Genomic DNA, 23,064 nt, shown 5'->3' on the forward strand with positions numbered 1-23,064 from the left:
TTTCTCAGCTCTTTTACTTAGAATGATACTGATGCTATTTGCTTCCCTCCCTCGCTCCTGAGACTCAGGGCGGCCCCATCACAATAAAATCCCATCTAAGGTAAAATACAGATAAAAGCTAAAAACACTAAATGAATACACTTAAATGTTAAATGCAAAAATCCAGTTGCTGTCTTTTGCTGCTGGAGAAGGAGGTGGGAGGGTCATACTAGCCCCAGGATGCTCACCTGCCCCTGAGTACCACAGTATTTTTTTTTTCTTCAGTGCTGGTTTATTAGCAGGGTGTATTCAGGAAATATATTTTGTCCATCCCTTTCTGCAGGTCATTTAGATAAATAAATTTAAAACCTGGATATAGACAAGTCCAAGCCTTTGGTTTTTGGTTTTTGGCCTTTTGGCTGTTAACCGGTGACCTGCAGTCCTATGTGAGCCACGGTTTTGCACCAGCATCACCTGAGGGGACAACCTAGCAGCACATCACCAGTTTCAAGAGGAAATGTGGACCTGCTGAGTTGTATGTTTTGATTTAAATTGTGTTGTGACTTTGTGTATTTCATTTTGTAAGTTGGTTTGGGTCCCTAGGGTGGGAGAAAAGTGCAGTAAAATGTTTAATTATATACATAGAATATAATAAAACAAAAGGTGGAATATCTTACATATATGCCATGGATATTTTTTAATGCTTGAGATAACTATAGTAATGTAATTAACAGTAATACCTTTTTTATTAAACACAGGGTTTTGCCTCTGGCATTCATTCATTATAATCACTGAGTTTGATGTATTGTTCCTGTTTACATTCTATGTGAACCGCCCTGAACCTTAGGGGAGGGCGGTGTACAAATTCAATCAATCAATCTAATGTATAAACTTTACTGTTTGCATCCAAGTGATTCAGTGACTTGTAAAGAATTGTTCAGAAATACTGGTTCTCTTGAAAAATCACATGTAGCTTGAAATATCAGGATGCTTTCCTTAACACCTTCATGAAACCCATTTTCATCAGGGCTCTCATGCAGCTGGTTACCACAAAATTACATTGCTCTTCCTACTTCTGCCACATGCTGAAATGGCCTTGAAAAGAAACACTCATGACAACTCTGGATTCATGCCTACATGTGGGTTAAGTATAACTGTGCCACAGATGTCTGGAGGGCCGCAATTTGACTAACCCTGCCATAAAGCTTTAGCATAAAAGCATCAGCTACAAAGGATTAAGAACACCAAAGAAAGGGGGGGAATGGAAGTGACAACCAAAACCAACTTTCCAGGACCCACCTAGAGGTGATACTGACAGAGGGCACATTGAAAAAAGTAGCATTACACCAGCAAAATGGTGTAACGCTAAGAAATAATGCACCTCTGGCCATTCCTCATCTTCTGGCTCTCTTGCTTTCGTCTGGTGCCTTCTCGCATCAGCACCCGCGTGCCTGCATAAAATGGCGGAAGAGAATAATGCCCTTTAAATGCAACTCTCTGCCTGTCAATCAAACCAGGCAGCCAATCACCTCTCTCCATGTTTTAAAGGGCCCGTGATGGAAGCGAATTTCTTTAAGAGTAAAACTTCTCCATTGAAACACCTATGCATCTAATCATAGATGCATGATGCTTTTTATAATGCCGCCCCTTATGGAATCATGAGCCTTGGATATTTTAAAAATTAATCTCATTCCCAATTTTGGGGGGAGGGCTTTAGAGAGGCATGTTTTCTGTTTTCACTGGGGAGAGGAAATTGTTTGCTTTGCCTGAACGATTTAACACCTATTCGTTGCTCCAGGCAGTTTGCTTTAAAAAAAAAAAAACGTCTCTGGGAGAGGGGAGAGGGAGGCAGGTCCAAGGGCGGGAATTGTAGGCAGAGATACTGCTACTTCAGCTCCACATATTTGCTTAGTGTGTGGCTTCCTGGGTGCTCTCCTCTAGCTTGCACTTTTTAGTTGGGGGAATCCACTTTATGTGATTCCCCAGCTAGCACTTTAAAATGGAGGATGTAGCTACCAATTTGCTGCTTAGACGCTGGATGTTGGCAACATCATGCAAAATGCCAAAAATATGGCATCTGTATAAGTTGAGTATAATATGAGTATTTCACTCAACTTATCGGGTGCGGAATAGCCCTGAAAGAAGTCAAAGAATCTGTACATTGGAAATAAGATTGTTATATGAATATTACAAGTAATAACTTTGGGGAACTCCAAGGAGGAGAGAACCATTTAGAAATCCATGCTATCCCATATCTTCCCTTCTGGGATTCACAATGTTCTTTGAAGATTTATTTTCCCCCCTGCTCATCTTATTATTATTATTATTATTATTATTATTATTAGATTTATTCCCCACCACTCCCTTGCGGCTCGTGGCGGGTTACAGCATCTTAAAATCCCCGTTAAAACCCCATTAAAAAACAATAATAACATTCCCAGCATGGCAAGATCGGCAACTCAACTTCCCCCCCTGCCACTACTGGCAGGTGGAGAGGAACATCCTGATGATGTTCACTTCAGCTCCCAACTCCCAAATCCCAGGGGAGGCATAGATCTATATTATCAGCCCTGGCCTCAACCATAAACCTGGCGGAAGAGCTCCGTTTTGCAGGCCCTGCGGAATGATGAAAGATCCCGCAGGGCCCACAGCTCTCCCGGGAGCTCATTCCACCAGGCGGGGGCCAGGACTGAAAAGGCCATGTGTGCTTCCCTAGGGCCGGGAATGACCAGCAGATTTTCACCCGCAGAGCGCAAGGCCCTGCGGGGGGCATAGGGTGATAGGCGGTCCCTCAGGTATGTGGGTCCCAACTCACATAAAGCCTTGAAGGTTAAAACCAAAACCTTGACTGGATCCAGGCAGCAATTGGCAACTAGTGCAGCTGCCTCAGCACTGGCTGGATGTGGGTCCTCCAAGGTGTATCAGTGAGGACCCTAGCAGCTGCGTTTTGCACTAGCTGAAGTTTCTGGATCAAGGATAAGGGAAGGCCCGCATAGAGCGAGTTACAGAAATCTATTCTGGAGGTGACCGTTGCATGGATCACTGTGGCTAAGTGTTCAAGGGACAGGTAGGACGCTAGTAGTCGAGCCTGGCGAAGGTGGAAAAATGCCTGGCCGGCTACTTTTTTGACCTGCACCTCCAAAGTCAGGGAGGCATCAATGATCACACCCAAATTCCTGGCCTTGGACGCGATGGTAAGTTGTGTCCCTGCCAGGGTGGGTAAGCGCGCTTCCTGGTCCTGCCCCCTACGTCCCAGCCACAGGACTTCCATCTTGGAGGGGTTGAGTTTCATGCGACTCTGCTTGAACCATTTCGTCACCGCTTCCAAACATCTGGCAAATGGTTCCGGGGGGGGGAGTCTGGGTGGCCGTCCATGAGGAGATAGAGCTGGGTATCATCAGCGTACTAATGGCAACCCAGCCCAAAACTCCGTACCAGCTGGGCCAGAGGGTGCATAAAGATGTTGAACAATGTGGGGGAGAGGACCGCGCCCTGGGGGACCCCACAAGGGAGTCTGTAGGAGCGCAAGAACTTACCCCCACTGCAACCCTCTGGGTCCGGTCTTGGAGAAAGGAGCGTATCCAGCGTAGAGCTGTGCCCCGTATCCCCGTGCCAGCGAGGTGGTGGACCAACAGTTCGTGATCCACAATGTCAAAAGCGGCCGACAGGTCCAGAAGAACCAGTACTGCCGACCCGCCCCTATCCAGCTGGCGGCGGAGGTTATCCAACAGGGCGACCAACACCGTCTCCACCCCGTGGCCAGGTCGAAAGCCAGACTGATATGGATTGAGTGCCGAAGTTTCTTCCAAAAATTCCAGGAGCTGGTCTGCCACAGCCCTTTCCACCACCTTGCCCAGGAACGCCAAGTGCGACACTGGGCGGTAGCTGGCGGGGTCCCGCGGGTCCAGCATGGATCTTTTCAGGAGAGGGTAAACCACTGCCCCCTTCAGCTGCTCAGGGAATTCTCCAGACTCCAGGGAGAGGTTGATAATGTCCCTGAGCTGGCCTCCTATCCTCTGGCCACCTCCCTTGAGGAGCCATGATGGACAGGGGTCAAGGGGGCAAATGGTCACCCTAACCGAACCTAGCAACTTGTCTACTTCGGGTAAGGAGAGCCGTCTGAAGCCATCAAACGTCACCCCCAAAGGTGGCCAACAGGCCTCCAGTTCGTTTACTGTATTAACTGTGGTGGGAAGATCGTGGCGGAGTGACGAGATTTTGTCCGCAAAATAGCTCGCTAATGCCTCACAGCCAAGTTCCAATTTGCTACTATTTTGGCGCCCCTCAAGGGCAGTAAGAGATCTAACTACCCTAAATAATTGGGCCGGGCGAGAGCTTGCAGACGCGATTTCCACGGCAAAAAATTCACGTTTTGCCACTTTCACTGCCATCTCATACGCCCTCATAAGCGTGCGATAAAATATTCTCATAGCTTCATCGCGAGTCTTCCGCCACACTCGCTCCAGTCGTCTCACTTCCCTTTTCTTCTCCCAAAGCTCCCCGGTGTACCCAAAGCTCCCCGTTTGAATCGAGGGCAGAGAGGATGTTTAGGAGCGATCTTATCTATAGCAGCCGTCAGGCGGGACTGCCAGTCCACCACCAAGGCCGCTAGTGATTCGCCAGGAGGCATCGGTCCCGCAGAGCAGTGGTCCCCAACCTGCGGACCGCGGCCCGGTGCCGGGCCGCAAAGGCCATGGCGCCGGGCCGCGGCTCCCTCTCCCCGCCCCGCCCCCGCAGTAAAAAACTTCCCAGGCCGCAAGCTTGCGGCCCGGGAAGCTTCTTACTGCGGGAGGTGGGGAGAGGGAATCAGGGCCGGGCCGCGCCTGTGCGGGCCACGCCCGCTCGGCCCGATCCGCGTGGGCGCGGCCCGATCCGTGGGCACAGCCCGGGCGCGGCTCGCGGGCGCGGCTCGGGTGCGGCCCGATCCGCGGGCGCGGCGTGGGCGCGGCCCATGGGCGCGGCGTGGCCGCGGCCCATGGGCGCGGCCCGCGGGCGCGGCCCGATCCGCGGGTGTGGCCCGCACGGGCGCGGTCCGCGGGGGCGCGGCCCGATGCCCTGCCGGTCCCCAGCCTCGGAAAGGTTGGGGACCACTGCCGCAGAGCATTCCGGAATACGATTGGATCCATGAGTCTCCGCGGGCGGGCTAAAATGCGCCCACCGCCCAACTGGAGGGGAGGTAGTATCCTGAGCCGGGCCCGCAGGGCATAGTGGTCTGACCACGGCACAGCTAGAGCTGTATCCAGATCCACCTCTATCCCAGCGCCGAAAATCAAGTTGAGTGTGTGGTCGGCGTGATGGGTGGGCCCAGCAACAAATTGCGAAAGTCCCAGTGTTGCCATGGATGACACCAGGTCTCCGCCATGAACTGAAGGGGGCGTGTCCGCGTGGACATTTAATTTATTTAGTTAACTAACACCTAGTTTATCTCAACATTCCATCCTTTTGTAGCATTTTTCATTTTTCTGTAATTTTTCATTAGAAACCTATTTTTCTGCCCATCTGGGGCATTTTGAGGCTTTATTTTTTATTTAACTTATTTGTAACCCACCCTTTTCACTTTGACTTGAGACAGATTACAGAAATAGGGGGGAAATGTATATACAGTATTGGATGAACAATGCAAGAACACTAGAACAAAACTGACTAACAACGTGAACTTACAGTATAATATATAGTGAACAGTGTGATATTTAATCCTCCCAATATGAAATTGTCCTTCTGGGACATTTTGTCCCTCTACAGATCAATTGCATTACAAGAACACCTTCCTGAATACTTCTGTTTTGCACATTTGCAAGAAAGGCTCCCATTCTGACCTCCCTAGGCATGCCATTCCATAAGGTAGGAACCACCACAGAGAGTGAACATATGTGGGTGGTTGATGATCTTACCAATTTACATGGAACCCTAAAAAATTCAACCAAAGCTGCTGAGGCAGAGCATTGTAAGCAATGTGGTCCTACCTGGGCCATGAAGAGGCTTGTAAGTGATAACTGAGTCCTGTAACTGCTTGGCAGCTAATGGAGTAACTGCAGGATGGCGTGGGATTCATGTTCTGCCTGGCACCTGTAGTACTAGTAATCAAGCTGCTGAATCCAGTCCCAAGATGACTTCAAGGGAACACCTCATTAGAGTACACAGATCAGCCACATCATGATAGGGGACCAGCTGAAAGGTTAAACAGCATTGCCCAGCCATCCAGGGGCCAGCTTGTTTACTATTAGATGTATTCCAGTCAGAGTTTTAACAGGACAGAAGAAGGAGGAAATTTAAACTCCCTACTCTAAATATCTATGCATTGGAGATATATTCAAAGGACAAAGCTAGACTTTTGAGGGATGCACCAGTCACAGCACCATATTTTCTTCTAATACAGATGCAGAGATTGGGAGGTATTTGCAGACAGAATCAGTGGACTGTAAGGGCAACCTTACTCCTTACAACCTACTTATTCTCCCCTACAATACCCCCCCCCCCCCGGCATAGTTTTCAAATATTTTAGTTCCCATACACCAAGTTTCAAAACAAGCTCATCAAACTGAAACAAAAAGCAGACTGAGAAACTTGAAGAAAAGAAGCAATAGGCATTGCAGGGCTTTAGCAATGCCTCTGCCATGATTTGGGCCACAAATGCTCTTCAGCCCTTAATCCACAATACCATGAAAAAAATTAATAACATCTGCCTTTAGTTTGGCACTACAGCATTCAACTATATCTGACAAAGGGAACTTTGTCTTTCAGAAGCCCATGCCTTGTATATCTTGTTGGTCTTTAAGGTGCTGCTTGACTCAAATGTAGCTCTTCTGCTGCAGACAAGTTCGGGCACCCTTTGAAAAAGCATGCCACTGAGAGTACAGTAAGGGTTTTTTGAAAAGCACTCTAAGCAATTTACCATTGGCATGACCAAGACTAGTCTCACAATAGTCCTTGTCAGCTATGTAAAGGGATGGAGGTGGCAACAACAAATTTTAGGCTGTATCCATAAATGATAGGAGCAAATCTTCAGGGTCTAAAGTTGCCTGCTGATCAGCACAAAACCTCCCATGGTACAGCTTACAGCTGGACTAAGCCGCCCTTCATGTTAATTCTGCTTGTATCTTTCAGATAGTTTTCTGGTGGAACAGCTTTTGCTGTTGTTGTTGATGAACTATATAAGAATTTTGTTCTTCATACATTCTGACCTGTTTCTGGTACCTGTTCCTTTATTGTTTTGTTTTCTCTGTATATATTCTTATATATTCTGTGTGATCTTAAAATGTGACCCCTACATTGTAAACATCATTTTCCTGTTGTAAGCTTTTAACAATTATTAATGTTTCATTTTTCACGTGTCCCATGCTTTGTGGGCCCAATATAATCCCATAAGAGAGTTTCAGGATTTCCACTTCTGTGCCTTTGCATAATGTTGCTGTTAAGAGATCCTGCTAATAAGCTAAGGATTTTAAAAGTCAGTTTTTATTGAATAAGAAACAAGCTTCTTCTGCTCTCCAATTCAGTAGAATCAAAACAGATTTTTCTGTAGTTTTGCTGTTACATTTTTGAGCCTTCTTTAAAAAGTCCATCAAGTTGTACCAAATTTAAGAGGCTAGACAAAGACCACTTAATCACACAAAAGTTATTAAGTTATGTTGTTAAAATGTAAATTGCCAAAATATATGAAGTAAATATTGTTAGATCAAGCCACCACATCTGTTTTTACTAGCCGCCCGTTGTTTAGCAGTGTTGTAAATCCTCGCTTTCTGCCAGATTAATCACTCTCTTTAGCTGTAAATTTCAACCACTGGAAATTATTTGTCCATCCTGCTGTATGTACATGCAGATACCCTATTTGTTTGACTCTGTAAAAAAAGAAAGTAAACCACCACCATTTCAAGCTTAATCATTTCAAGTCCAGGGTGGGAATAGAACTACATATAGCCCCAAAGCTCCCACAGAGAAGACTATACAGGATGGGCAGGAGAGAAAATTAGGGCAGAGCAGAAACACTCCCACTTTGGTGATTTGAAGTGAGTAAAAGCGTATTTGAAAGGAAGCCAGGAAAGAGTACGGCTACTGAACCATCGCTAACCTGGATGGCCCAGACTAGATCAGTCTCATCAGATCTTGGAAGCTAAGTAGGGTTGACCTGGATAATACTTGGATGGGAGACCATCAGGGAAGTCCAGGGTTGTTATGCAGAGGCAGGCAGTGGCAAACCACCTCTGAACATCTCTTGTCTTCAAAACCCTATGAGGTTGCCATAAGTTGGCTCTAATTTGATGTCACTTTCCACCACCACCACCAGTGAGTTATGTGTAAAAAGCAGAGGAAGGTGAGGGCTAAGAAGGAAAGTAATCAGGAAGTCGGAAGTCTTGAAGTAGTAAAATTGAGTAACAGTAACCTCTTCTGTGTGGCAGAAGGCATATTGTGGTCAGTCACTTAGCAATACTTTTGGCTGCTGTCTTCCCTTACAATATCAATAATATTTTATCAGTTCTGTAGGTGATGTCTGTTTAATGGTTTGCCCACTGACTACCCATTTTATCTGAGAATAAACAGCAAAAATTGATCCTTACCTTTTAAAAAACCTAGATGTTCATCAGCCATATGTATGAAAAAAAATTAATAATTTAGGAATTCAAAAATCATTCAAAATCTCCAGACACTGTATATCCCTTTAGTTTGCATATATTTTCTCAGTTCAGAGTTACAGAGACTTAATTTTGTTTAAAATTTACATAGCCCAGATAGTTAAAATAATATCTGTTTGGGAGGCCAGCATATCAGTTTCATCACTGGGTCTTCCCCAGGCTCCAGTCTAAACCGTTCTGTCGGATGCTGATATCATTCATCAAATGGATGATTCCCTTTTCACTTTGGTCCATCAGGTTCCAGCCAGCAGGAACATGGGCCTTTATGGAACTTCCTAAGTTCTGAAGGGTCTGCAAAACAGCACTCTTTCACCAGGCATTTGGTTGAGGCCAAGGTCCACCATTACCATCTGAATCCCCCCCCCCCTGACCCCGGCTCCCGCCATCCTGCACCTGGCTATTACTGGCATACCATACTTAGTCTCCAGGCACAGTAGGGGAAAATTTGATGGAGCATGCTCCTTGATTCTTTAGTGTAAAATGTTGAACTGATGTTAGATTGAATCTTAAGACTTTGAAATTTATCTATTGTATGCGTTTTTAAAAAAAGAAGAAATGAAGAAATGGAGATAGTGACAGATTTTATTTTCCTGGGCTCCAAGATCACTGCAGATGGGGACTGCAGCAAAGAAATTAAAAGACGCTTGCTCCTGGGGAGGAAATCTATGGCAAATCTAGACAGCATCCTAAAAAGCAGAGACATCACCCTGCCAACAAAAGTGCGTTTAGTCAAGGCTATGGTCTTCCCAGTTGCAATGTATGGCTGCGAAAGTTGGACCATAAGGAAGGCCGAGCGTCAAAGAATTGAGGCTTTTGAACTCTGGTGCTGGAGAAGACTCTTGCGAGTCCCTTGGACTGCAAGGCGAACAAACCGGTCAGTCCTAGATGAGATCAGCCCTGACTGCTCTTTAGAAGGCCAGATCCTGAAGATGAAACTCAAATACTTTGGCCACCTCATGAGAAGGAAGGACTCCCTGGAGAAGAGCCTAATGCTGGGAGCGATTGAGGGCAAAAGAAGAAGGGGGCGACAGAGAATGAGGTGGCTGGATGGAGTCACTGAAGCAGTCGGTGCAAACTTAAATGGACTCCGGGGAATGGTAGAGGACAGGAAGGCCTGGAGGATCATTGTCCATGGGGTCGCGATGGGTCGGACACGACTTCGCACATAACAACAACAACAATGCGTTTTTAATCCATGAACTGTTGTGAACCACCCAAGACTACTTGGAGAGGGGTGCCCTATAAAATATAAATAAATACATATGTATAGCATATGTTGTGTGGGTATACATGTTTCTAAATGGATGCTATATTTCTAGATAGAGGCACCCCTGTTGTTGTTGCCATTGCTCAATGGTGACTATTAGAGGCCAGACCCCTCTTAACTTTATCAAGGTAACTAAGGTGGTATGAGTATCCTGAGGACTAAATCAAGCCCATACGATTCAACATTCATGGAATCTTTCTTTCTTTCTTTCTTTCTTTCTTTCTTTCTTTCTTTCTTTCTTTCTTTCTTTCTTTCTTTCTTTCTTTGCTTTAATACTACTACTTCTCTTGGACTAGCCATCTTCAATATGTTAACTGAAACAAATAGATTACATACACATATATTTCTCTGGTAAGTATGGCAATGGAAATATAGACATACCACTTTTATATATATATAAAAGAGATAGGGAGAGAGGTATGATCAAATGGTTTTGTAAAAAGAACTGGTTCGGTTAATAGAATCCTGCAGGCTGTTATACTTCTGCACACATTTTTCTCTCTTTTATTTGATCTTACTATTTATATATTTACAATATTTCCCTATTGCTTTTAAGCAAAGAGCTATTCTCTTTGCTTCTCTGAACACAGGGGAACACCACATCAGCTCTCTTTTTTGTCGATCCCTTTATACAGTAGCGAAACTAGGGTTGTTTCCACTCAGAGGTTTGTTTCAGTTTGACATTATTAATGCTGTGCTTATTCAAACTGCAGCGAGGGGTCGGGTCGAACATCCACATGTTGTCTTTAGTCATCCTCTGCTCAGCTTTTCCCCTACTTGCTCCAATTTCCCCTCAAATCTGGGGGGGAGCTGATTTCCCATTATTTTTCCTTCCCCTTTTTTGTAAAGCCCCCTAAAAGGAGGGAGCCCAGTAGATTAGGATAGGGAAATGATGGCTGCTGGGAGCTAAATAGCAAAGGCTACTGTGTGGAAGCAGCTTTGGACAGAATTTGACATGGCTGTTCAAATGTTAAGATGCTAATAATGTACTTATCCAGCACTGCAATGCTGTTGTTACTCCCCTGGTTTCAAAAACATCTATGATATCCATACATAGCATTGCATTTTCCTTCTCGTTTTCGTTTATGTAAAGTTTATGGGAATTAATCTTACCATTTTACCATGTTTCTTAAATTAAAAGCTAGGTCTCTGCCCCAAGTAGGTTACACTCTATATTTCAGCAGTGAGGTAACAACATAAGGAAAGGTAGGAAAGGAGAGGCCAGGTTGATAAGGAATGGATGAAAGCCAATGTGTTCTTGGGATTCGTTTCATTTGGGAATAAAAGTGGACTGGGGGGGGGGAATGTTTCATATAAGGTCTTCATGGAAAAGGTAGGATGATTATTTTACAAACACTGGAGAAAAGTTTCCCAGCATCTCTCTCCGCAGGCGCTTTGTTCACACCATTCCTTCTCCTCCCCCACCCCCAGCCTTTTCAGTCCAGGCAATGCTCCATGCAGCTGTTTGTGTGGCATCACAGTTCCATTGTCTCTCCAAACCAGCTGCTGTGATTATAAGAATACCCACCCATAGGGACAGTGACCGGAGTCTAAATTGTAACAGCAAAAAAAAAGCCAAACTGATCATTGGAGTCAGTGCTGACATACTTTGTGAACAAATGTTGGCTTTTGAATGGCAGCGTTCACATCTATTGCAGAAGAGGGAGCCGGGGGTAAAAGAGCCTCTGCCACAAGAGATGTGCTTCAGTGAATATTATCACATGAATGCAACAATCAAAGCCAGAATAATGTTAATTCCTGCGGGGCACTAAAGCCCTGCTTTTGCTTTTCTTTCTTTCTTTTCTTTCCCCCTCCCGAAAATCCTTAACCCTTGGGTATTATTTTCAAATTAATTAGTCTCATTACATTAATTGTGCAAGTGCCTGCTCTATTATTTTCCACCACTTTTCCATGCGGGAACTATTTGTATGCAGCTAACACTACAATACCAGTGATCATTTTGCAACAATTAATCAGCAAAATAATGTCATTGCTACTGCTTATGCCGGCCTTGCTCAGCAATTAATAAATAACATAAATACCCCTCACAGCTAGAATCCCAGTCATAGCAATACCACACTGGTAGGTTTCTCCCTGCTCAAGGCAATCTGTTTTAATGATGTTTAATCAATGGACTCCCCAAACAAACACCTTACCTGTATGTCTCTCTACTGATGGTGTTGAATTGGCTGCATCTCTTTCAAGCCCCAGGGGATGCTGATAGGATCTGGGGAAGGGGGCTGCTTGAGGTAGGAGATTTAATGGGAGGGGGTTAGAGGAGAAATAAAAGATCAATAGCAGAATCAAAACCAGATTGTGACACCTACATGGAGGGCAGATGGGGTTCCTTAGCAAGCAGCCTTTGTGCTAATAATGCTAAGCTGGTTCCAACCCATAGCTCAAGCACCAGGAGCTAATGGGTAAATGGTCAGATGCTGTATCATTATGCTTCCTGTTATGTATCTCACAAAGTTCCTGATACTTATATAACCATACAGATGCACTGGGGTAGCCACAGTTCAAGAGTATATATATTTTTCTGCAGCTCACATTCTCCTTCTGATATTGCCAGCTCCCAGCACAATGAGTGTGCATGAATATCTTCTATAATGTTGCAGAGACTTCCAAGATGTGTTTTCAGTTTGGTTTCAGATGCATCAATATTTATTTATTTTTGTTTTTATATGCTGCCCTTCCCTGTAGGTTTCTCTTACTCTGTACTTAAAGCAGAAAAAGAGAGACTTGAACAGGACCTTTTGGTGGAAGGCATTGAAAATCAGCACAAGATTGGTTCACTAATCAGCTTTTTGAGAATCAGGCTTCATGGAGTGATGAGATTAACAATCAGGTTTTTTTCAGTTCTCTTTGTGGAAGGTGTAGATATATAATGTCACTCCAATGCTTCCTATTTTAGCCAACAGTGTACTACTGACTGAGTGCTGTACAGGACACAGAAAACAGGGAGGTTAGGAATTGGTAGGTAAAAGTGGGGATCAAGTGAAAGAGACAGTAAAGATGACTAATGTCAGGAAAGACATGAGAAGGCTTTAAATGCAAGAGGCTTAATTTGTTAGTCAGGGTAGAAATTAGGAAGAAGAATCAGGTTGGGATAACTCCCCCTTTACCACAAATTTTGGAATGAGGTTGTCCTCTGCCCTATTCACATAACACTATTAAACCCCTTTTAGCAGAATGAATGATTCATGGTCTCCAGACTTAATTGCTCTTTTTACTAGTGGATTTTAAATAAACATGTCATGAAAATAAGCCCTGGGGCAACCTTGTTTGGGACTGATTGGGAATCCATTTGGACTATCTGAAGCTTACTACAGCACAAGAGTATGGTGCAGTTTAATTTATCTGTCACATATTATTAGCGTGTGACTCCCTGACAAGAGATTCTCCCTCTGTGGATGCCAAGAAATGCCATTCACTGTTATACTATTGCAACATTCTTGTGCTACAATAGACCTTGTTTTAACTCTGTTGATTTACTACAGTTGTCCCCATTCTGAGACAACAGGAAGCATCTAATTTGCTTCTTCCTAGTTTGATCCCTCCAATACTTTCTTCATTATTAGCTGGGCTGGTTAGCCTGGCAGCCACAAATTGCCCTGATCTCTGGCCTATGACTGCCACTTTCGGGTTATTTGGAATTTCCATGCAACCGAAATATGGCAGAGTCTTTGTTCTGCTGCCCAAAATGCCAGATTTCACCAGTGGCTCTGGATTAGGAACATGCCCTTTCTTAACTGTATTTTACTTCTCGTTGATGGGGATTAGTCTAAACTAGGTTGCCAGCTCTGGGTTGGGAAAAACCTGAAGACTTTGGGGGTAGATCCTGCAGACAGTAGGATTTGGGGAGGGACTTCAGTGGGGTAAAATAACATATAGTTCACCTTCAAAGCAGTAGTTTTCTCCAGGGAAATTGATCTCTGTTGCCTGGATATGAGCTGTAATTCCAAGGGATCCCCAGGTTCCACATGCCTAGCTTAGGAGCTCTTGTCTGGTCCCACCTGCAACTCTTTGGCCATTCTGCTATGGGATGGGCAGTGCTCCCAGGCCTCACAATGGGGAAAGGAAGGAGAGCCAGTTTGGTGTAGTGGTTAGGAGTGCGGACTTCTAATCTGGCATGCCAGGTTCGATTCTGCACTCCCCCACATGCAACCAGCTGGGTGACCTTGGGCTCGCCACGGCACTGATAAAACTGTTCTGACTGAGCAGTGATATCAGCGCTCTCTCAGCCTCACCCACCTCATAGGGTGTCTGTTGTGGGGAGAGGAATGGGAAGGCGACTGTAAGCCACTCTGAGCCTCCTTCGGGTAGGGAAAAGCGGCATATAAGAACCAACTCTTCTTCTTCTTCTTCTTCTTCATATGCCACCTGGCTCTTCACACTGCCCAGGATGGTGCTCTCCCAGGCTCCAAAGCAATTTTTCTTCTTTCCTGTTGGGACTTTTGGACATAGCTCGATCTTGAGCCCCTCTAGAGAAATAGAGCTGCAGAGTAACAGGGCATTTTGAATGTATTTGTGGATGAGGCACAGAGCCAGTCTCACAGCGCTTTGAGGTTTAAAAAAAGAGTAATCTTTACTGGGAAAGTAAGGGCCATTCTGCACGTATAAAAAAATAGTGTCAAGCCAGTGCTATTGCTTAACGCTATTAAAAATCACGCCCCAAGCCATTTCACACCTCATCGCTCTCCCACTTTCTTCTCCCACTTTCCCATGCTTCCTGGCACTCCACACAGCTGATTAAAATGGCTGCAGAGAGGGACTCACAATACCCTGCCTGTCAATCATGGCAGCCAGCCAATCAGCTTTCTCCTAGCTTTAAAGGGAAACCAATTTTTTAAAAGTAGAAATTCACTGTTGTTAAGCCTATGCATCTAATTATAGATCCATATTGCATATTTTAATGCCACCCCGTTTTGGAATTATGAGGCTTGAAGAGCCACAAAAGTAATTTTGCCCCCGTTTTTGGGGGGGGAGGGGGGAGAGGCATGCTTTTTGCGACAACTGGTGGGTGGATTTTTTTTTTAACTTTGCCTGGCTTAAGCAATGTTGCTCCAGGTATCTTGCTACAAAAAAAAAAAGCCCCGTTCCAGGGAGAAGGGAAAAGGGGGCAGGCACAAGGGTCGGCGCTATAGATGGAGATCACACTACTTCTGGACACTTTGGTTATGCACAGATATTTTGCTATTGGCTGCTGGCTGTTCTCCTCCCATTTGCGCTACAAGGCTGAGGGAATCCAGTTTTCTGGATCCCCTAGCTAGCGCTTTAAAATGGAGGATGTAGCTGCCAGTTTGCTGCTGGAACACTGGATGCTGATGACGTCATGTAAAACATTTTTTTTTAAGCGTCTGCAAGAGGCAACAATTTCACCTCATTTTCTGGGTGCAGAATGGCCCTAACATTTTTTACTACTGGTTATTGAAGGATGAGAACACCGACTTGTCAGCTATTACAGCAAAGGATTTTTTTCTTCTTTTTTTGCCACCTGTAACAGTTGATGCCTCATGGTAAGGAGACTCTTTGGTGCAAGTTGTACCCATTATATTACACTAGTTTTATTCTAGTTTTATGATGGATAAGGACTGTTTCCCCCCTTCTGTTTCTGTTTCTGTATTTGTGTTTTATTTTTGCGCTGGCCTAAGACTGTTTCAATAAACTACTACTACTTGAGAGCTTAACATCCCTGATAACCACGATGGAGTAGTTACTGACCTGGAGCCAGACATCCTAGAATGTGAAGTCAAATGGGCCTTAGGAAGTCTGAGCAACAATAAAGCTAGTGGTGGTGACAGCATTCCAGTTGAACTATTCAAAATCTTAAAAGACGATGCAGTAAAAGTGCTACACTCAATATGCCAGCAAATTTGGAAAACTCAACAATGGCCACAGGATTGGAAAAGGTCAGTTTACATTCCAATCCCAAAGAAGGGCAATGCCAAAGAATATTCAAACTATCGCACCATTGCACTCATTTCTCATGCTAGCAAAGTTATGCTAGAAATCCTACAAGCTAGGCTCCCAACAATATGTGGACCGAGAACTTCCAGAAGTACAGGCAGGATTTCGAAGAGGCAGAGGAACTAGAGATCAAATTGCTAACATATGCTGGATCATGGAGAAAGCTAGGGAGTTCCAGAAGAACATCTACTTATGCTTCATTGACTATACTAAAGACTTTGATTGTGTGGAGCACAACAAATTGTGGCAAGTTATTAAAGAGATGAGAATACCAGAGCATCTTATTTGTCTCTTGAGAAACAGTGAGAACTGAACATGCAATCACTGATTGGTTCAAAATTGAGAAAGGAGTTCAGCAAGGCTGTATACTGTCGCCTTGCCTATTTAACTTGTATGCGGAGCACATCATGAGAAAGGTGGGGTTAGAGGAGTCACAAATTGGGATCAAGATTGCAGGGAGAAATATCGACAACCTCAGATATGCAGATGATACCACTCTAATGGCAGAAAGTGAAGAGGAACTAAAAAGCCTGTTGATGCGGGTGAAGGAGGAGAGTGCAAAAGTTGGCTTGAAACTCAACATCAAGAAAACAATCCGGCCCTCTCAATTCCTGGCAAATAGATGGGGAAGAAATGGAGATAGTGACAGATTTTATTTTCCTGGGCTCCAAGATCACTGCAGATGGGGACTGCAACAAAGAAATTAAAAGACGCTTGCTCCTGGGGAGGAAAGCTATGGCAAATCTAGACTGCATCCTAAAAAGCAGAGACATCACCCTGCCAACAGAAGTGTGTTTAGTCAAGGCTATGGTATTCCCAGTTGCAATGTATGGCTGTGAAAGTTGGACCATAAGGAAGGCCAAGCGTCAAAGAATTGAGGCTTTTGAACTCTGATGCTGGAGAAGACTCTTGCGAGTCCCTTGGACTGCAAGGTGAACAAACCTGTCAGTCCTAGAAGAGATCAGCCCGGATTACTCCTTAGAAGGCCAAATCCTGAAGATGAAACTCAAATACTTTGGCCACCTCATGAGAAGGAAGGACTCCCTGGAGAAGAGCCTAATGCTGGGAGCGGTTGAGGGCAAAAGAAGAAGGGGACGACAGAGAATGAGGTGGCTGGATGGAATCACTGAAGCAGTAGGTGCAAATTTAAATGAACTCCAGGGAATTGTAGAGGACAGGAAGGCCTGGAGGATCATTGTCCATGGGGTCGTGATGGGTCGGACACGACTTCGCACCTAACAACAACAACTATGTACTGGGAAAGATTATTTACAGAAATAAATGGAATATATTTCTTATTGAAGCAGATTACGAAAGCTTAAAGAGTAGTTACAAAGGCAGCACATTGCAAGCCTCTAAGGCTAGGCAGCAGGCAGCCTACACTTCAATGGTTGGAGAAAGCAGAGCATTAATGGCTGCTACTGGCATGCTTCAGAGGTCTGATCTTCCTGAACAAACAAAGGGATCTCTTAGATCAGTGGTCCCCAACCTTTTTATCACTGGGGACCACTCAACGCCGGGGACCACTCAACGCTTTTTACTGAGGCCCGGTGGGGGGGGGTAGTTTACTCCTCTACTCTCAACCATTGCCCTAACGCTCTCTGATCGCTATGGTAATGTTTAAACATCCCTTCAAAATAAGATACAGACACGCCATAACAATGAACATAAGGAACATTTTATTTTCATGGAAATGTTAACTCATGACAATGACAAATTAATGGGAACCCTGTGCTTGTTTCTCTGCAATGAGATAGTCCCATCTGGGAGTGATGGGAGACAATGATACCCGAAGTGCATTGTAAAGGGCCGGGGGGGGGGGAGGCGTCCTTCAGGGCCCACCTCCAATTAGTCGAAGGACCACATGTTGGGGATCCCTATCTTAGATCATGAGCAGGGTTTTTCCACTGCTCATGTCTGCAATCTCAACACTGACCAACCCACACCACTAGTGAACACACAGGTGCAGTTTAGCTGCTTAAACCACTTAACAGCCCTTCAGAACTGACTTCAAATTACTTGCTGATTGCAATTCCAACACTTCCTCTTCCTCCTGCTACAGGAGCCTTCCTTTTAAATGTTGATTGCCCCACCTTTCATATCCCATTCCCTCCTCCCAACTTCAGCTGGCAGGTGCTTACCGTTCATCACCCCAGTGTCTTACCTCAGAGGCCATCTGTGGTGGGCAGAGAGGGCTGGCAGGCCACCTGTAGCCCTTCTACCATTTCTCCTTGGCCCAAGCCTGCTATGAACCTGTCATTCTGGTAAGGTGGTCAGATCTTGGTCAGGAAGTACTTGGAAACTTGGGGATGGGGATGGAGCCAGGATTGGGGGGGGGGCAGCCCTACATTCTGGCCTTCCTGGCTGGGCCAGGTTGTGCATGTGAGGGAAACTCTTTCAGTGCTGCACCCCTGCTGTGGTGGAGTCTGAGCTTTGCACTGAGCCGGTACCGCTGCTGCTGGTCTGGTGCTGGCTGATGACACCTTCTGGCTATTGGACTTCTGCATGGAATACAGAAGCCAGGTTTCACTCTTGGCTGCTGCTGGCTCCAGTCTCTTCTGGGCCACTGTGCCCCCCCCCCCACACCACACACACACACACACACACACACTTCCTAGCGTGCCTCCTCCTAGGCCCCTAGATTTGCTCCAACAGCTGGCAAGCTTATAATGACTGAACTGAGGCCAAATACTAGCAGCTGTGCTGAGCTCTGCGTTGGGAAATACCTGAAGATTTTGAGAGTGGGACCTGTGGGGGCTTCAGTGGAGTATCTCTCCAATGTTCTATTGTTCATAATGTTATAGTTATTATTGTATTATTTGTATTGTTCCTGTTTGATGTAAACCACCCTGAGCCTTCGGGGAGGGTGGTATATAAATATAATAAATAAATAAAATAAATATAATGCTGGAGACCATCCAAAGCAGCTATTTTCTCCTGCTGAACCAATCTGTTATCGATCTGTAACCGATCTGAACCGATCTGGAAATCAATTGTAATCCCAGGAGATCTCCAGCCACCACCTGAATGTTGGCAACCCTATCAAAGCCTGCACTGTCCCCAGACAAGGTATTACTGTGTTGGAAATGGGGGAGAAATCTGTATGTTGTGACACATAGCTACCTAAACACATGCTCATAGTAGACTCTACATTTTTGGTAGAATATCTGAATAGCTGTGCTTTGCTATTCACCTTCCTCATAAATTCCTGGGACAGCAAGCCAACAGGATCAGGTAGTGTTTCCCTTATTGCTTCTTGCCACCCTCTTTCTCTTCCTTGCCCTGCTTCTGTTTTCCTTGCTTCTTTCCTTTCCCTCCTCCCTCTCTCCTTACATTTCCTACAGCCCTGTCATCTGTTGCCCAGACCGGCCCCGGGGGTACAGCAGCAGGTGTGTGGGGTAGTTTTATGTGGTCTGGTCTGGTCCCTTCTCCCCTGCCCCCTTGTGCCAAAAGAAGGGAACACAATCTCTCTTTCTGTCTCTCCCTCTCTCTTCCCAGCAATAGAGGAGCACTACTCTGAGGCCATACAAATTAGATTTGACACACAAGGCCTTTCAAAGTATGACTGTCACTAAGCCCCAGGAGTGCAATTGCATAATGAACTAATCCGTGGAATATTTTAAGAGGATTTTTTTTTCCGGTGGTCGTATTTGTTATCCAAATTCTAAGCTGCTCTTCTTAACATCTTGGCTACACCCCCCCCCTTCCTTAGAAAGAAGAAGGGTGCTTCCGTCAACATATCAGAGATCAGAATCTATCCACTCTTTGGGGTTTGGGGGGGGGGCTTTTAAATAGCTCAAATAAGCCTGTTTGTTGTTTTGCGGCTTCAGTTGTCATCACTTTGGAAAAACAAAGAGAAACAGAAGCGACTATGTTGTGAAGAGATCGCACTGAATGGTGCTAAATTCTTGTGGACTTTTGACAAGTGTTTGCTGTGAATTCTTTCATATACCAAATTTAGATTAAAAGGCCTATTTATAAGACTAGAACTACCACAGGCTGTTGAGTCTTGACAACTGCTCTGCTGTTTTATTGATTGATTTTTATTTATAATTCTATTTCTAGACCTAGGGATGCCATTTTAAAGCTCTAGTTTTGGAATCACATAAAGTGGATTCACCCTCCTTAAAAGCACAATCCCCCAGCAGACGGCCAGCAGGCCAGCAGCAAAAGAAATGCATGGAGGTGAAGAATTGCTACCTCCACCTCCAACGTCCTGCCCTTGCACCCACCTCCCTCTTCCTTGTTCCCTGGGATAGGAATTATTTTTTTAAAAATGAAGAACAGCCTCGAGCAACAAGTAGCTGGACAAGCATGCAGACAATGCCAGAAATCCGCCCCCCAAGCATGCCTGTCTAAAGTCCCCCCCCCCAAAAAATCAGGAATTAGACTAATTTTTAAAAGTATCAAGACTCATTATTCCATAAGGAGTGGTGTCCAAAAAGCACTATGCATCTATGATTAGATGCATATGCGTTTAAATGGAGAAGTATTGATTAAAAAAAAATTGTAGGCATCACGGGGCCTTTAAAAAATGGAGAAAGGGGATTGGCTGCCTGGCTTGATTGACAGGCCATTTCCTCCAGGGAAACTGATCTCCGCTGTCCAGAGATCAGTTGTAATTCTTTGAGATCTCCAGTCCCCACCAGGAGGGTGGCAAGCCTATCACAAACACACACATTAATCAGGAAACCCTCCTGGTAAGCAGACATTACAAACACTTGGGGAAATTCTGGAGAATATGTTTTGATTCTTAATACAAATGGCCATGGAGGTATTCTTGGCTTGCACTTTAGTTTATCTCTGGTTTGCCTTCAAGTAAGAAAGAGGAATGGTGGAAATGCCAATACAATGGGCACCAAGAATTCCTTTGTAAGAACTGCAGCTTTCTGTGACTGCAGACTTTCTCCTGATTGAAGGCATATAAATCACATTGGAACCTTCTGTTTACAGGAAGGGGAGAAGAGATTGTTGGTAGAGGATTACTGTGCTATTCTGTGCTTCTCACTGTCCCTAAATATTCATTTGCAAAGATTTTATTTTGTCAGGAGTGGTTGTTTAAACAGGAGTGTGTAAAACTGTGCTTCCTTCTAGTCGCTATTAATTTTTTAAAAACACGCATTAGGCAGGGGGATTTAATGCTGCTGGAAATCATCATCTAGTGCGGCAGGCAGCCCTGTCCCTGCACAGGCCTGTGACATAAGAGCCGGCTGCAAGAGAAGCTAAAAATAGGATGCAACCTTATTCCCTCTTTGTTAGCCAATCAGCCAGCTAGGTTTGGAAGCAGAATTTGCAATCTGTGTACCCAGCTGGCTCTTTGCTTGTAGCTCTGACCAGCGGGAGAAGTTAGTTTTCTTTCTTTCATAATGGAAAGAGAGAGGGTTTGCCTTCCCCCCCCCCCAGTTTCCTTTTTCATTAAACATTTATGGAAAAAACTACTCAAGGGGGAAAGCATGGCACAGAACAAGTCGAAGTTACTCCAGTATCTCAAATCAGATTTTAATCTTGCAATTCCAAGCAGTGTTTACACCCTTCTAAACAAACTGGTTTCAATGGCTTTAGAAGGGTATTATACTCCTCAGGATTCCACTGTCCCAGACCTTTAACTGACATCAAAGTATGGAGGCAACTACAGCATCCTTTGCAAAGATACTGCATGCCTTATCATCAGATCTATGCCATTCACAGTTAGTGATCATTGCAGCCAAAAAGTCAGCAACACTGTTCATCTATTTGGAAAGAGTTTGATTATGTCAAATTGTGGGGAGAGTCTGTGCAGAGCATATGTGATTATATACTGCTTTGTCACAGCATCCACCCTCCCCTACATCTCATCTACCTTTACCATCTCAAAGTAAAAAGCAAAAGACAAAAATTGACTTTTTGAGATGATATTTACTACTGTGGTGTCTCTGTGTGATTTATATTGTTTACACCATCAAGTCACAGCTGACTTATGGCAACCTCATAGAGGTTTAAAGGCAAGAGACATTCAGGGGTGGTTTGCCATTGCCTGCCTCCATGTCACAAGCCTGGTATTCCTTAGTCTTTCATCCAAATCAGTCTGTGACAATCAGGGTTTTGTGAAACCCAGGGTTTTTTTTTTTTTTTTGACAGCCCTGGAAGGGTTTCCTGAATGAGTAGGGTTAATTAATTTATATATATACATATTTTAAAAATTGTTAACATTTTTTGGGTGATATGACCATATATAGTCATGTCAACCTTCTCCCTAAAAGGCCAATGATGGACCTGGAAGGGGTAGAAGGGAGGGGGCCCTAGGTGAGTTTGTACACACCATGAACCAACTAAAAGAAGCAGTCAGAGACAGGGGCGCATGGTGAAGACTTTCCTACAGAAGATCCCGTGTTCCCGTAACGGTGGGCCTGGGCCGGGCCATGCCGGCATAATTATCATGCATAATTGAGGATTGCCCCGATGCCCTGATACCACCAGCGCAGGCATTCCGACCCATGCCTACTGGGTCATAGAGCAGAATAGGAAGGAACTCTGTTTTTGGTAACCAGCTGTGCCTGTTAAGCTCTGGAGGGCTCCTATTAGTGTTTCCCTGTTGCTTTGGAGTTTTGTAAACAGCTTAATTGAGCAGAGTCAGTCTGTAATGTATCCAAAAGCCACAAATCACCATGAACAGCACCAAAGTTTATAGAATGTTTGTGCTGGTTGCCCTTCCACAAACTTCACAAACCAGCCAAAATTTGTGATGTACTTTAGTTTATGAGCTGGTTCATGCCCATTCCTATTTTTGATCCTGTGGGCCAGTGATCCCCAACCCCCGGTCCAGGGACCGGTGCCGGTCCGTAGATCAGTTGGTACCAGGCCACAGCTCCTCATCCTCCTCCCTGGCTGCTGCTCACGTTTGATGCTCTCCAGCGACCGCCATGGCTGGGGCTCCCCCTCGGCATGACACTGCGCAGTTGCTGCTGGCAAGAGCCCCCCAGTGGGCGGCGGGAAGTCAGGGGCGCCAGCGGGAAAACAAGTGGAGCAGGGGCTCAGGTGGTGGCAGCGATGTCCCTCGGCAAAAGACTATTCCCCCGGGCCTCAGTAAAATTGTCAAGCGTTGACCAGTCCCCAATGATAAAAAGGTTGGGGACCACTGCTATGGGTTACTGGAGTAATTCTCAGGAAGGTTTCTTTGTGCTTCCCAGATATCAACTTATACTGGAATCAGAAAGTATAACTGAAAACATAATTTGAATC

General features: G+C 45.0%; 1 long non-coding RNA gene across 2 annotated transcripts in view; it reads left to right on the forward strand.

The window, feature by feature from the left end:
* LOC143831323 (uncharacterized) overlaps window positions 1–23,064 on the forward strand; it is a 211,091-nt gene that overhangs the window by 128,047 nt on the left and 59,980 nt on the right. The window lies entirely within an intron of this gene.

Source organism: Paroedura picta, chromosome 3 (assembly GCF_049243985.1).
Source record: "Paroedura picta isolate Pp20150507F chromosome 3, Ppicta_v3.0, whole genome shotgun sequence".
NCBI classification, from domain to species: Eukaryota; Metazoa; Chordata; class Lepidosauria; order Squamata; family Gekkonidae; genus Paroedura; species Paroedura picta.